Here is a 14,444-nt window from a genome sequence, read left to right on the forward strand (position 1 = left end):
TATTCTAAATAAAGTGCATCAGACTCTATCTCTCTCTCTTGCCAGCCTCTCCCTCTCCCTAAGAGGTTCTTCTCCTTTTGTTTCAGGCTTCAGAGAACTGGCACCTCTTTTCAGTAAGGTAAAGGGACCCCTGACCATTAGGTCCAGTCGTGGCCGACTCTGGGGTTGTGGCGCTCATCTCACTTTATTGGCTTCTGGGTCATGTGGCCAGCATGACTAAGCCGCTTCTGGTGAACCAGAGCAGTGCACAAAAACGCCATTTACCTTCCCGCGGGAGCGGTACCTATTTATCTACTTGCACTACTACTAGGTTGGCAGGAGCAGGGACTGAGCAACGGGAGCTCACCCCGTCGCAGGGATTCAAACCACGGACCTTCTGATCGGCAAGACCTAGGCTCTGTGGTTTAACCCACAGCGCCAACCAAGTCCCTGCTCCACCTGGGTCCCTGCTTTTTTCAGTACTATAGTCTTTTCAGTACTATAGTGCTAAGCCAGAAAAAGGGAGGTCACCGATTAAGACAGGGGTTTTGTGCAGTGTCTACTGTATTATTATGAACCGTATGCTACCTGTCCCGATTCTGCTCATGTACTAGTCTGCCATTAGGATTAGCAAAGATCATTAATTCCCATGTGGTTTACAAGTGTCTGGCACATCAGAGCACCTGAAGTTGCACTCAGCTCAGTCCAAGCCCAAAGTTTCACCCTTTCTTGATCCCAATAATCCTACACTCACCAGTCCTGAACACCTCAATCCACAAGCACAGATGTAAGTCAGTTTTAGCAACAACCTCTTCCTAGGAAGCAACAGCATCATTGTTCTGTCAGATGGGCAAGGAATCTCTAAAAATTACCAGCATCCAAGAGTAGGGTTCCCTACTCATGGGGAACACCATGAAGTTAAAGTGGTATTAAGTACAGTATATAGATTTGAAGCAGATCTATGCCTCAGTGCCCAAATGGACTCAATACCCTCCTTTATTGCACAAGGAGAAACAGGCTTCTCAAGGCATCAGTGTTTGCAAGACAGTTGTTTTCATAGCCTTGTTTTCAGTTCCATTCTAATTATTCTTAGTGCTACAATAACTATCTTACTGTAACTAAAACCAACATAGCAATTACACAAGGAAGATTGCAGACTAGCAAGAGATTTTATGCAGGGTAGCTGCTTAAAGGAGTGTCTCTAACACTGTGGTTTTGTTTGTTTTAAAAAATTAACAACAGGTGTATCCCAGGTGAACCTTCTCCAGTCCCAAACATATTAATGGGTACCATAAGTCCATCCCACTCATTTCAGCAAAACCTATTTCTAGAAGTCTGGGCATGTGTGGAGATGAGGCTTAAGCACACCTAACTCTGAATAAAAGCAAATTGCAAAAGCACTTTCTTGGCTGTGAGTCTAAGTACATTACTTGAAATTCCACTGAAGCTAAAAAGGCCATCTTTAGAGGGCACTGTCTACCCAGCAAGGTGTGGCAGAAAGAAGTGAGAGACAGAGCCATCTTGATGGAAGGTGGCACCTCTAGTGACGGAATATCCTCCGCTGGGAGGTTCTGTATTTGTTCTGGCACCAGGCGAAGATTTGGGCATCAAGTAAATACTCCCCATCTTTTTAAAAAAATATATATTAAGTGTTTCTAAGATGCACTGTTGGTGAATTTCAGTCCTATTGGTTTTAATCCATTGATTTAATCTCTGATGCTTAATTTTATGCTGCATTTGTGTTTTTGTGCTTTAATTTATTATTTGTTTGGTAGGCCACCTATTAGTTCTGGTTGTAGGGCAGCATAAACGCGATAAATAAGTGGAGTTTGCTTCCATATATGCTAATAGGAGAGAGAGTGAGAGTTCTTGTTTCAAAAGTTGCATTCCTACAAATGCAAGTACTAAAGAGGGCTTGACATTTTGCATTGCTTCCCCTGCCCCCTGAGCTCCCTATCCCTTTGCAGTTTTATTGGGAATTGTGCCAGTAAGTTCAATGGGGCTGCTCTTAAGTCAATGCGCAGGATTGCATTGCAAGGGCTTTCAGATCTTGCAGCCCATGCCTCCATGCACTCTTACTGTCTGTTGCCAGTCAGTGTAGGCCAGGGATTGGGGTCTGTGAGCTTCATTCAGGTGGTCTGAGACATGCCTGTGCAGAACGGTGGGTGCAGTGGCTGCCAGTCATTCTTAGAACCTGTAAGTGCTCCGGGAAGGTAAACAGAATGGATCAGAAGTGATATGGGGAAGAGGCATTTGAAAGGAAGCAGTGAGAAAGATATCCAATAAATGGGAACAAAGGTGAGAAGAACAAACTTGAAGTCATAGTAGGAGTAGGAGGATAGCAAAAAGCCCTTTTCTAATAGGTCTGTACTGTACATGGTTACACCCAGCTGCTGTTGTTGGGTAAACTCATTAATAAGCTGCTGTCATCTTTTATCTAAAAAAGGTAATGGGAGGCTAGGATCAAGAAGTTCAGTTTTAATATATTTGTTTTTAATGGTGGCAATCTGTTGACGCCAAGAAATAAGGAATTTCCCCACCCTTCAGCACAACATGAGAAATAAAAATACAGTTCAAACCACACAGCATTTAGCGTAGTACATTACAAATGCTACAACTGGCACAATAACCATTAAGTGTTCTGCCAAGACTCTCTGCAATTTTCAACAGGTGTGGAAGGTACTGAACTAGATGAGGCAGTGACCTGACTCAGTAAAAGGCAGCTGGTTATGCACTGAAGTCAACAGGGAGTACTATGAAGCAAAGGGTATACAGCAACTTCAGTCCTATACCTGGAAAGATTTTACAATAGTCAAAAATGCACCCGTCAGCCTCAACTGTGAATAACATAAGACTGATACTTGCAAGCAATACAAATCTTTAAGAAGGAACGTTTACTATCCTCCAACACTACTAATTATTATTCCCAAGAAACACAACCACCCAAATTTGTACTCTTTTTTGTTATTTTTATTCAGTTGTATCCCCCCCTCAATTGGAGCTTATTTCTTTTCTTACGTTTTTTATTGAATAAATATACGGTATATAAACATGTTTTAAAAATAGAGGAAGAGGATCCTCACTGCAGATTAATTTCCCTCAGTAACATGGCCCATAGATTTCACTGTTAGGGTATAATTATTTACTTAATATAAGTAAGGCTGCATTGATCAGGAAACAAAACTCTAGGAAGATACAGGAATGGATAAGAGCAGAAACAAAAAGAAATAAAAACAGTAGAGAGGTTAAAGTGGAACAAACCCACTTCTTACCTACTGAGAAGCTGCTTTTCTACTTCTTTGATTGAGCCATTACCCAGAAACTCCTGGCTACACTCCTTTCCCCACCTAGTTGGGAGTACTGTATGTCTCAGGAATCAATGGGACATACTGTACTTCTAAACAGACACATATAGCATTACACTGTTAGTAGACTGGATGTTGGTCCCTTCTGGTATTCTTCAGAAGAGTAAATTACATTCTGCAGAGCCTCTGTTTCCCATTCTGTGAAATCGTGGTAGTGCTACTTCCTTCCCACCTGGGGCTGATTAATGCAAATTGGCCACAAACGTGAGATTCCTTAGCTAATTACGCTTCCTCCCCCAGTGCTCGCTAATTGCTTTGCATTCCCTAAAGAAGTGGAGTGTATACCTAAGAGCACTGCCAAGAATGCCCCATGATCTGTTGGTCCTGCTGGAACCTACAAGTAACCTAACCACTGTCCAGGATAGCATATCTGAAGTCAGCAAGCTAGTTTAGGGGCCCCAGGACAGGCCACTGTCCACTTTTTGCCTAATGGTAGGGCTGGTCTAGAGGGGGGGCAGGGTGAGACAGCAAGCAGAGAACTCTTGTCAATCAGGAGCAGGCTGAAGTTATCCTTGGATCTCCTGGTAGATATCTGGGTGAGTTGCAGCAGGTTGGCATGGATTTCTGCCTTCTAAGTTATAACAATAGCTTGTAGAAGTTTATTTTAAAGCAATCTGCCATGATGACGTCTGTCTTTGGGCTAATTGCTTATTATTCTCCGAGTTCCTCTCCCTTTGAGATGCGCTGCTTTCCTCGTATTGTTCGTCTTCAGTTATTTGTTTAGTATCCTTACCAGCAAGGCTGAAGCCAACACAACAATCATCCATAAAAAGATTGTTGACTTTAAAGACATTTTAGACAGTGTATCTATACAGCAGGCTCCTTTCTGTGTATGTTAAACATTTGCTGTCATTATGAAACCTACAGCAGCCATAACTTTCAAGTGAGCCCTAATGAATCAGGAGTCCAAAGGTCGCTGGCATCAGGGTTTGAGCTTTATATTTTCAGAAAGGCCACAACAGCCAGGGAGAGGCATCATTAGAAGGGCTATTTACTTTTCATAAACCTGTTTATGACTTTGGCATACAACTGGGAGTTCACATGATAGGGTGCTGATGACACAATGAAGAAAAAGGATTTTGTGCTTACAGAAAAAGAATATTGCTGGAAGAAGGCTAGGCTAGCATCCTTCTATCAGACATTTAGTTTTAGGACTTCTTTGCATGGAGAACCATTCAATCATGTGAGCTCCGACCTGCAGTCTCAAGTAGACATGAGATAATCCAGGCATAACATCTCATCTGCTGTTTAGGAGATGGAGACTGCCCACACCATACGTTTAAAGCACCCCCCCAATGAATTCTTGGAATGGTGGGTTACCTCTCACAGAGCTACAATTCCCAGCACCCTTAGCAAACTACAGTTTCCAGGATACTTTGGTGGGGCCGGGGATGTGCTTTAAAGGTAAGGTTTGTACGCAGCAGAAGTCAGGTCTAGGAGGTTTATGTTATGCTTTAAATGCCATTTTAAACTGATGACTTCCTTTTTAAATGCTCTTTTGATTTTGTTAACCGCCTTAGCTATTTCACATTAATTAATGGGGTTGCTTATTCTGATGCACTTTCCTGGAGAAATACTCTAAAATGAACTATCCACCTGTTGTCCTTAGAACAACAATCAGCATTGCTGCAGCAGATAACATTAAGCTGGCATATGAAGCTGCTCATGGAGGCTGTACATTTCACAGGGAAGTGTTTCTTTGGACATGAGGAACAGAGTATATACCAGAAGCAATACTTCTGTAGACGTGGAGAATGAAGGTGGCACATTGGGGAAGGGCTGAGGCTCAGAGGTTAAAGCTTGCAGAAAGTCCCAGGTTAAATCCCTGGCACCTCCAAGTAGGGCTGGGACAGACTCCTGCCCAAAAGTCTAGAGAGCAGCTGGCAGTCAGTGTAGATCAGGGGTGAGGAACATCTTTCAGCCTGAGGGCCACATCCCACTCCGGGCAATCTTCCAGGGGCCACAGGCCAGTGGTGGGTGGGGCTCAGGCAAAAGTGGGTGGAGCAACAAATGCATATCATACCTTTCTACAATAGGCTGATTTATGCACACACACCAGCACTGCAGGGCAGGGGCATAGCATGGGGTGGGGGACTGTCAGGGTGCTCGCCCTGGGTACATTGGGGGGGGGGCGCAACTTGCACCACCCACCCGGTCAAGTCAGCCCTATGCCACTTTGCAAGGCTGGGATCTGATCAGATCTCAGCATCACAACGTGGCTCGAGGAGGGTGGCGTGAGAAGAATGCCAAGCATGTAGCCTCCTTCTTGGATAGGTACTTCGGACTCACAGGAGCTTTTTCTGAACAGTACAAGGCTCTGCATGTTTACTCAGGAGTTAGCCCCTCTGTCTGACTCCCAAGAAAGTGAGCATAGGATTGTAACCTAATTCCCTTAATTTTCACAGCATACCTGCAATTCTCCCAGTTTGGGAATGAATGGTCTAGAGCAGCCTTTCTCAACTTTGGGTCCCCACATCATCCCTGAGCACTGGCCATGCTGGCTAGGCATGATGGGCGATGTAGTCCAACTACAGCTGGGAAAGTTGAGAAAGGCCAGTCTAGAGACACCTCAGAACCTACAGCTCTATGTCCTGGGTGAATACAGGGAGCTGCCTAATATTGGGCTAGACCATTGGTCCACCTACACTGACTGGCAGCAGCTCTCCAGGGTTTCAGTCTGGGCTCTTTCACAGCCCTACTTTGAACTGCAGGGCATTGAACCCGGGACCTTTGGCATGTAGAGCCGACGCTCTACCACTGACCTACGGCCCGTATGAGCACCTGAGGGCTTGTCTCCATTAGTGCAACTCCACTAGTCAATTTTATCTTGGATTCAAGCCAATACACAATTAATCTGCTTGATCAGGACCTTAGACTGAAGCGATCACCATGCTGGCATCAGCATGGTTACCTGGACTGGGGTCATGGTTACTGTGTCCTTCTAGGCTGTGCCTGGTTTAAATTTCCTGAGTTTTCTCTTTTTCTTTCTTCTTCTATCCACTTTATTCTTCCTTGTGTTTCATTCTGTTTCTTGATGCTCTGAGTTAATGAGGAAATGCAGAGGAAGGGGAAAGACCCTGTTTGAGAAGCAGGGAAGGGAAGATCTCCCCGGGTGGGGGCTGGGAGAAGAAAGGGAAGCTCCCAGGTGAGAGCTGGGAGCATATGCCAGCTTTTATCTGTGATAAGAGTTAAGATCTATCTCTGATAGGGGACTTTGTATTTTCTTCCCCTCTCCCTCTTTTTTGCTTTTGTTTTTAATTTTTATTTAGATTAGTTTGTTATTTATTGTATTGTATGCTGGAAAATGTCCATAAATAAAAAGCAAACAAACAGGGGACACAATGTCCCGCAGCCATTCTTCTCATGACAACCTTAAGGGGAAAGCAGAATGGCTTGACTACTCACAGCACACACCTGCCAACCTGGTGGCACACCGAGCGGAAAATACTTCTCCCCCTGCTTTGTGCTCCCCCCCAGCAGGGCGGAAGAGGAGAAAGCACTGCCCACACCCACCAGTGTGCAACCGCAGGCGATGCGCAGTGAGTGTAAGCCTTGGTGCACATGACCTGACCCAGAGATATGAGCCGGGCTTGATATGCCAGGCAATGGCCGGCCACCCACCCTGGCATGGCTGCAGGCTGTGCCAGGCTTCCTCAGCACTGCCACCTCCTCCTCAAACCGTATCCCATTCTGACTGGGTCACAGATTCCAACAATGTACAAAGAGCCCGTTTCAGAGAGCGCGGCCCCACCTCGAGCCTTGCCAGCCTTGGCAACTGTTAGTCACAGCCCTCTGGGGAAGCTCTGCCCATTGCCCCTGTCTGTTTCAATGGGGCTTTTACAGGAGAATTTCCTGGGCGGGTAGTCCCCACTGGCACTTATCCTGCCCCCCCCCCGACTCCATTCCTTCATCCAATCTGCCCATTCTGGCTTTCTTTCTTTTTTTAATCTTCAAGATGTTGTTCTTAAGAAAGCTTGTGACAGGAAATCCAGCGGCAGCTTGATAAGACCTCTGTCCCCATGCAGAGTTTTATCCCCCAGCCAAAAGATTAACACACAGCTGTGTGTGTGTGTGTGTGTGTGTGTGTGTGTGAGAGAGAGAGAGAGAGAGAGAGAGAGAGAGAGAGAGAGATGGCATAAGCTGCAATCAGGTTATATACACACTCCTTAACTGTTCAAGTATATCAGACGTTCCTACTATTTTATGTAAACCGCTCAAGAGATTGTTATTATTTAATTAAGCAGTATTGATGTGGTGAAATAAGTAAAACTGTAGATCTTGGGTATATGCATATTTAGCCATTTTTAGGTCAAGGGCGAATAGAAGCATGGAGCATTTCTGAGGGCCTGGTAGTGTGTAAGTCCTCCACAGAACGGTTGCAGTGGCTGCCCAGAAGGTACAATATAAGAAAGGAGGAAGAGGCCTTCCTCAGTCTGCCACAGCCTGGTGCCCTTCAGCTGTTTTATACTACTCCTATTAGTTCCCAGTCAGTGGTAGTCCTAAACAGCTGGAGAGCACCAGACTGGGGGAGATCGTGCTACATGATGGGCTAGGGGAGAGTCAAGTGGGGGTGATGGACCAAGGATCAAACAAAGGGAGGTTCTGCTTTTACAAAAGTCCCCCACCTACAAGAACATGCTGCAAACTTTCTGGATATAGATTCACACATTATTATTATTATTACTATTATTATTATTATTATTATTATTATTATTACTTTATTTTAATTTATGACCTACCCTTCACTCTCTAAGGTCCCGGGACAGGTTACAACAATTAACATACAATGTTAAGAACAGTTCAAAACAGCTCACAGTTGCAAAAATAAGATGGAAACACACATCTCAGGTGTCAAAGTCCAGGGCAATGAGGTGTGTCTCTGGCATTTGCTGAATCCATGTTGTATTCAATGGCAGTCCCACATAGGTGTGCACTGCAATAATCCAGCCAGGAAGTGACTAGAGCACGGGGCACAAATCATGGTTGTCCAAAAGAGGTTCTAGCTGGTGAACCGGCTATAGCTGCAAAAAGGCACTGTTATCCCCCCTGAGGTATCCTGAGCCTCCAGTGACCGTGCTGAATCCAGAAGCACCCCCAACCAACAGACCAGCCCTTCCAGAGCAATGCAAATCCATCCATAACAGACTGTCTTCCCACCTTCTGGGTGTGAGAACTTGGGACAAAACACACCTCTGCCTATTCAGGATTCGGCCTCAACTTATTGGCCCACATTCAGCCCATCACAGCCCCCAAGCACCTTTCTAACACCTCAGCTGCCTCTTCTGGTTCAGAAGGAACAGAGAAAGTGAGATTATATTGGCTATCTATCCAACCTTTCTTTGAAAAGATCCAAAAAAAGAATTTCTTTCACCAGCTTTTAAAATTATTTGTTGCTGAGTTTCTCTCATGGCTACCAAATTTCTTTTCGTCATGGCTCCTGTGCCTTTAACAGCAAACAGAAATTCAGCAGGAAAAGCATGGGGATGCACTAACCATTCACCAGCTAAATTTTGCTTCTCCTAAAGCTGAAATAGGTATAGAAACCGTGCAGGAAAGAGTTGGCAACCCTAAAATGTCTTCTAGTCCCTGGCCACTCTGTATGCTTTGTGTACATCCCATAGTAATGTGCATGCGCCACTTTCAGCTTACTATGCAAGCACGCCCACAAAAATACAGGCACAAGGAGCAAATAAGGACAAATGGAAAAACAACCCTAAACCAGCACTTTGATAAGCACATGAACTCTGGATAGAAAATGATTACACCTAAGAGACTCTGATTTCTGACAAGGTGTGTTCAGTCTCCAGTCTCCTGGTTGTCTTTCATGAGTATAGTGTGTGTTTATATCAAAATAAATCCTAGGATACAATACAACAAAAACCTATTTCTTCAGCTGCATCTCTGTCTGCCTGCCTGATATTTTCTATCAGGAAGAGGCCATAGCATGTCCCTGAAGCAGCTCAAAGTGCTTGAGGGATATGGTGGCATTTCAAGCAGGCACCACAGACGCAAAGAAACATGATGGTATTAGAAGCAGCTGCTTGGACAGCAATCGGGGAAAGGGCCTTCTTAATGTGAGCTGGCACCCGCAGGGAAAATTGGTCAGGTTCCCTCTCCGCATTCGGCTGGGTGCACTCTGCATCCAGTTTTGGGTCGTCTGCATATTTGCAGAATCCAAACCAAGGGATATAGATATCTGGCACAGCGCCCCAGCAGGAAAGGATGTCACACCTGCAGCAAACTTCCTGTCTCTACTGCAAAGCTACCTTGAGTCAGTCGGTCCAGCTACTAGGCTGGGAGCTTTGCCACAGCCTGTGGTAATTGTAGGCTTCAGTCCAAGTCTACTGTTTACAACAAGACTTCACTGCAGAGACTCAAGGATTCTCAAAGGGCATCAGGGAAGGGAAGATTTGGGCATTTCTCCCCTCCAAAAGACACAGACGAAATGCCATCTTCCTAGACCTAGGGTTGGTTTGTTTTTTAATGCCCCTGTCTCTGTTGTCTCACCAAATGCTGCACAGATTGTCCCCACTTTTACTTCTCTATTTGGAATGGAACTTATCTTTGGAGGCGGGGCTTCAGGGAAAGGGGCCGTAGCTCAGTGGTAGAGCATCTGTTTTGCATGCAGAAGGTCACATGTTCAATCCCCAGCATCTCCAGGTCAGGCTGGGAGAGAATCCTGCAATGAAACCCTGAAAAGCCACTGCCAGTCTGTGAAGACAACACTGAGATGGGTGGCTCAATGGTCTGGCTTCATATAAGGCAGCATCCTATGTTCCCCTCTTCTATCCAGGCTGAGTACTGACTACAGTCTTTCAGAAATCTGAATGAAGTACAGAAGAACCACAGTAACATGCATTTTTTAAAAAAAAAAATCCATCCCACTATAGGCAAAGCAGATTTTCCAAGCAATGCAAATTCTGCTGGACCAAAGGCCAATGGGATAGGAAAAAAGAGAGCACACGTACCAACAGGCGGCGATAGCCCTATTGTACTATTTTCAAGTTTCTGAAAAAATGTCACCCAGTTCCTAGTTGATGTCAAATTTGACCCCAGATTTGCAGCACACATGGATCACATACCCTATGGCGTGCCCTGCCATCCAGTGCAGGGGGAAGGGAAAGGTACTATAGATTATAGTGACTAGAGTTTGGTGGATTAGATAACGTAGATGATAATCAATCAGAAAATCAATAGGATAATAAATAGGAAAAATTGATAATCAATAGGAAAAATTATATGAAGAATTTCCAGTGACACAAGGATTTGTTTGGGAATGTGTGGCCACTCTGCTCATCACATAATTATCACTGCCTCTCTGCTTTCCTGCATTTACTTTTTCTTCTGCTTACAATCCCACCACTCTAGCATGTGCGTGGGATAGCACATAATGAATCTGATGGCATGGGTGGTAGTCCATTAAAGTTTGTGCCATTAAAAAAAATGCTGGTGTGGAGGGAGAAGCACAGCAGTTCCAAGGAATGGGGGAATGGGCTGCTTTTCTTGATATTTGTGATTCCTCGTGATCTGAGCTCTGCTGTATAGGGAGTTGAGGGGCTGTAGGTCAGGGAAGAGCCATAGATCAATGGTAGATCATTGCATGCAGAACCAGAGAATTGTAGAGTTGGAAGGGATCCTGAGGGTCATCTAGTCCAACCTCTGCAATGCAGGAATCCTGCCCACCACCATCCCTGGGTGGCCATCAACCACCAGCCTTTTGGTCAATTGCCAGTATGACTTAGTAGGATGCATCTTCCTGTGCTCCTATGTATAGGAAGGTAGTGAGCCTTGTGGATGATTCAGTTTCTGCTGAAATGTATGTATATTTTGGGATTTACAGATGACTCAGCCCCTTCCACTCTCAGCAGTGACTGCGGAGGGGCATAAACGCATCTGAACCTCCAGGAAATTTGTTGGTTAACTGAGTAACACTCTCAGCCTAAGGTCTAGCTCAACATGCAAGTTCATCCCATGATGACTGCAACATCAAGTGATGACTGGCATGTGTGAAAGGGTCAGCTGCAATCTATCACCACACATGGTTATTTGTATCACAAAATGCTCCAACTCAGAATCTATACTTTTTCAGTGTTGTCAAGTTCATATATTCCACTCCCAGCCATGGTGCATTGACTCATGTGATGTACATATGTGCAAAAGCAGCCTATAAATGATTGCCAAGTATGTCCCTGATTCAGATCTAACTCAAAGTCACCAGGTTGTCTTTGGCAAGCCACTACTGGCCTTCCACCTACAAATATGGGGATAAAAATACTGCCCTACCTAACAGGGTTGTTCTAAATATTACTGAGATGGTTTGTGTGAAGAACTTTCAACAGGCAAAAAAGCTCTGCTGTGCTATCCTTGCTGCTGATGGGAACAGCTTTCCTAACTGTGAAAATTCTACTTTGGGGGAATATTTGCTCTTGCCTCATCTATTTAGTGGTCCTGAAAATGTGCCAAGAGGACAGATTTAATGTTGCCCAAGAAGAGAACCCAGCAGGTAGAACCCACAAATCCCTGGAGAAAGGAAAGCTGGGGGGGGGGTCCAAGTCTTCTTTCTCTTCCATCCCTCCTGCTTGCTCTCCCCACCCCTTCTTTCCATAATACAGCCTAAGTAGGTTTACATCTGCAGCACAGGCTCCACTCCCCCCCCCCACAACACCTTTGTTGTGCTCCAGCAGACAATCACATCTCCCTGGGATGGAGCAGCACCGGATGGTCCCTCCTTCACCACAATATACAGAGAGGCAGAGCTCTGTCTGTCTAGCTGTGCATCTTCAGACATTGCCAGTGGCCCTATGTATAAGCCAAGGGAAAGAAGCCCAGCTTCTGTATCAAACCCTGTCTAGGGATCATTTAAAATCAACAACACAATGAGCAATATGCTTGAGGGAGTGGATCGAAAAGGAAAACCTGTGCTTATTCTATAGAATAAGTGTTCAAAATCGCACCTCTCTTTATCTCATCTCTCTCTCCCCCCCCCCCTTATTTACTGCCTATAGCACGGTGCAGGCTTGGCACAAATACACCATCAGTGCCCTCCTGGCATTGAGAGCTGGGCAGCAGATGGGCTGTTGCTGCAGTGCCTGCGCTTGTAGGTTCCCAGCCATGCTTTGAGGTGTATCTCTCTCTCTCTCTCTCTCTCTCTCTCTCTCTCTCTCTCTCTCTCTCTCTCTGTAGGGTGGGAAAGGCAGAGTGGGCTTGCAATCTAGCCTTGGCTTTGCAATGCAGGAGATCCCCATCAACCCCCACCTCCGGAGACACAGACACACACACACACACACACAGAGAGAGAGAGAGAGAGAGAGAGAGAGAGAGAGAGAGAGATGCTGGGGTTATGGTCTTTCCGAAGGGGCAGCATCTTCTCTCTGGTCATGTCTTAGCCATCCCTGCAGATACAGGTGGGTCGTTTCCCAACAGTGCTAAGGAGGAGAAGGAAACCCAAACACCCCCCTTCCCTCTTTTCCCCATACTACAATCACAAGCAGCAGCAGAGATTGGGGGAGCGATGGCAGAGTCCCTGCCACCCCTTACCCTCCCAACACACACACACACACACATCTGCAACCCCCCCCCAATTATTTCTAAGGCTCAGAGTGAAGTAAGGCAAGTGAAAGATCAAAAACACTTGGAGTTTCCTCCTGGATGGATGGTGCAGAGTGTCTGGTCCCCAGAACACCATTAGCTCCCTCACTCAAAGAATGGACTGATTATGACCTCTTCCCACACCCCTAGAGTCTTAAAATAATTGTGCCTCCAAAGAAGCCCCCCCCTTCCTAACCATACACAAAGATCTGGTGGGGGGAGGGACGAAGCGAGGAGGCACAAGTGGCAAGGGAGACCCTTGGGGTCAGGAGCGATGTGGGGTGGAATGGGAACACACGTCAAAGGGGAAGATGGGTGGAATGGGGCAGGGAAGGGTGGCAGTAGGATGGGGAGTGGGGGGCTCGGAGTGCAAGTGGGAAGGGGGGAAGCGGGGAAGGAGGGCCGGAGAGGAGAGCGTGACGGCGGGTGGGGGGCAGGGGGGGGCTTCTCCCACTTACCCATCGCCCGTTGTTTTTCAGCAGCGGCGGCGGCAGCGGCGGCGGCGGCTCCTCTGCCTCGCGGGCCCCCGGTGGGGAGATGCTGGACTCCGCAGCAGCCTCTCGCCCCATCCCTGATTCCGGCAGCCGTGGCCGCCCCCCGGCATGGCTCAGCCGGGGCGAAAGCCCTCCACCTCCCTGCTCCTCCTCCTTCCCCCCTCCAGCAGCAGCCTCTGCAGGGGAGGGAGGAGGCGAGCGACCCACACACCGGGGTGCGGAGCGTGGCTTGGGGAGAGAGAGAGGCGCAGGGAGCGCAGGATGAAGAGAGGGGAGGATGATGAAGATGGTGGTGATTATGAAGGCGCAGAGAGAGAGAGAGAGAGAGAGAGAGAGAGAGAGAGAGAGGCAGGCAGGCGGGGCAGATGGATCCGGGCAGAAATAGGGAATGTGTGCGTGGGGGGGGGGGGAGGAAATCACCTCCTCGCGCAAGAATAATACTAATAGTTCTAATAATAATGCGGCCGAGGCTCCTCCCCCGCCTCCTCCTCCTCGGAGCCGCCAAAGGAGGGAGCCCGATGCTAACGGGGAGAGAGAGATCAGGTTGGGAGGGCTGCTCTCCTTCCCTCCCTCCCGCCTCGCCTCGCCTGGCAGGTCTCTATGCTGCTGCTGCTGCTGCTGCAGTCATTCAAAAGCCCTGCGTGCGTGAGAGCGGGGGTCCGTCCGTGCCCCTTCCGCCCGCCGCTCTGCCCCCGAAGGTCTCAGCCCCCCCAAAAAACCCTCCTTCTGCCCCCGCCAAGCCAGATCGCCGCAGCTCCTTCCCCACCTTCCCGTCCCTCCTCCGGTTTAAAAATATCCCGCCCCCTACCCCGACGCAAAGTAGGGAAGGGAGCGGACGGGGGAGGGAATGAGGAGAGAAAGGACTCGTCGGCAGGAGAGGGATTAAGTCATCCGAGCATCATCGTGACCCCCAGAGGCGCTCTCTCTTTTTTGCATCTAGGTAGGAGTCGAGGGTGGGCTCCCCACCATCTTCAAAGCGAGCTCAACCCGACGCCCCTCACAATACAAAAAGGAAAAA

At 47.2% G+C, this 14,444-nt stretch overlaps 1 protein-coding gene across 1 annotated transcript in view; it reads right to left on the reverse strand.

Annotated features, from left to right (window-relative positions):
- MGAT3 (beta-1,4-mannosyl-glycoprotein 4-beta-N-acetylglucosaminyltransferase) overlaps window positions 1-14,120 on the reverse strand; it is a 46,058-nt gene extending 31,938 nt beyond the window's left edge. The window contains exon 1 of the mRNA XM_081928333.1: window positions 13,391-14,120. The gene's annotated coding sequence lies outside the window, so the exon portion shown is untranslated. The remainder of the gene's footprint in view (window positions 1-13,390) is intronic.
- Window positions 14,121-14,444: the final 324 nt, after the last annotated feature.

Source organism: Podarcis melisellensis, assembly GCF_964234715.1.
Source record: "Podarcis melisellensis genome assembly, chromosome: 10".
NCBI classification, from domain to species: Eukaryota; Metazoa; Chordata; class Lepidosauria; order Squamata; family Lacertidae; genus Podarcis; species Podarcis melisellensis.